The sequence below is a fragment of the Cloeon dipterum genome, chromosome 1 (assembly GCF_949628265.1).
Source record: "Cloeon dipterum chromosome 1, ieCloDipt1.1, whole genome shotgun sequence".
Lineage (NCBI taxonomy): Eukaryota > Metazoa > Arthropoda > Insecta > Ephemeroptera > Baetidae > Cloeon > Cloeon dipterum.
Window position 1 is genome coordinate 38,431,034 of NC_088786.1, and position 2,128 is coordinate 38,433,161.

A 2,128-nucleotide genomic window follows, 5' to 3' on the forward strand; every position below is an offset into this window, starting at 1 on the left:
AGATTTTTTTTATTTCAAAAAATAGTTTTTCACGATTCTACGGCGATTGGCTGAACCGATTTTGGTTTTCAGCACGTCAAAAAATAGCAAATTAATTGAAGAATGCACATTAGCTAGATTGAGTCTGAAATCGCAGCGGAAGTGCCTTAAAATCGAAAGCCTACGGTGGCGCCATCTATTGTCGGCTTCGAACAATTAGGATTTTTGCAACTGGTGAATTCAAACCAGGATCGGATTTTACGGCACCATTTTTTAGCTCGACCTTGATACACTGTACAATGCTTGCCTTATGCCCAGCGTTGCCATTTTCTCTCAAGGCTACGTTGCCGTGATCCGCCCCAATAATGTTAAAAATTGATTTTTACTCGACCATGACAAATTGCGTAACCATTTTTAATGTATACATAAACAATACATTTATGCCTTTTTACATCACAATTTTAATACCTGTAATTGTTTTTCTTTAACTAATAAAAAATCATTAAAATAGAATTCCGCGAATTTTTTTCCTTCAAAAAAATACGAAAGTATAAATATGCTAGACCTGCACATGCGCCAGAGCTGGTGTTGCCGAGGAGAGGAGCGGTTGGCGTGTGCCAGCTCTGACGCATGCGCATTTCTCGGTAGAATAAATCACATTTGGACTTTTTGGTCGGAAAAACATCCGTTTTACCAGCGGGGGCCAGATTCGTGCGACGCGCAGATATGGCATCCGGTGGTGTATTGTATGAAAAAACGGTCACGTGAAAATGCACGAAAAGCAATTTTTCGTATTAATTATTGGGACGTATTATTTGCATTACTTGTGATACTTGTGTCTTTTGAATCGTAAAAACCAGCTCTTGACACTCGCATGGAAATCCAAAGAGAGATTTTTGTTTCCCACATTCAGACGCAATCTCTCACCTGCGCAGTGCGAACCAATTTTATCGCTCATCTGGATCCTCCCTTGGTGCAATTTTACCTAATTCGACCCTCAAAAATCGTTTGGTACATATTATGTGCACAGAAACTTCATCAAAGGAATTTTTACCCATTAATCGTTGTATCTTTAACCACTAAATCAATTATTCTGCACAATTTTCTTCTAATTTGTTAATGGCGGCACAGGAATGTTTCCTTTGGCCGGGTTTTGGTATATATAAAATACTACAGATCTTGGCAGATTTTTTTAAGTGCGTGAATCCGAAATATTCGACGTCAAAACAGCGGACAGCTGATATCGGTCGCAACAGAGGGCGGCGTATCCAATGGAATTATGGTGGCGTACCACGCCCTCTATGAGCGGTGAACAGTGTCAAGCGAGCTTTTCTGCCATGTCCGCGCCGCCATATTGCATTCCCCCTCGGTTACGCCCCTCCTTCGGCGGCCGATTTCGGCTGTTTCGACGCCAAACAATTCGGTTTCACGCATACATGAAAAAATCTGCCAAAAAATCAAGTATATTTAATATAAAAACATCCCTAATCCAAATTCAGTGCTGCCAACCAGTATAAAACGAATAAAAATATTCAAAGAATTATTTGAACAAAAATTCTTTACCCAATTTCTGCTTTGATTGCATAGAATCATAGATTCTTTTGAGAATTTCCAGCAAAGAATACGGAACCGCCTTTAAGTCGTGAATGAACAGTGGCGCCATCTCTTTTTTGAAAGAATTTTTAACGCAAAATGGCTTAAAATCCCAATTTAACGGTGCGAATTTTCAAATGTCATTCAGATAAATTCTCAAGAGGGATATATTTGTTGTCTTAATTAAACATTAAATCACTTATAGTTAATTCTTATCAAGAATCCCATTCTTTAAACTTCACATTTAAAAGAATTTTTAATAAAAAAAGTTCTTCAAATAATGCGTATCATTATCTACGCGAGTCACGGTTTATTTGCCTCCAGCAATATGAATCACAATAAAAAAAACTGGCGCCAATTTGCATTGCAAACATTGACGTGTGTTGTTATTACTATTTGCCGCCACCAGCCAGAGCCGACGGCGCGCGAAATAGGCCTAGGTCGTCTTCGTCTGGCTGGCTGGACGTGCGAGGAGCGAGCGAGGCGTAGAGCGCGCGCGGGGCGTGACGTCAGAGGTCACGTGGCTCCCCCCTCTGGGGCGCATGCTGCTGCAAAA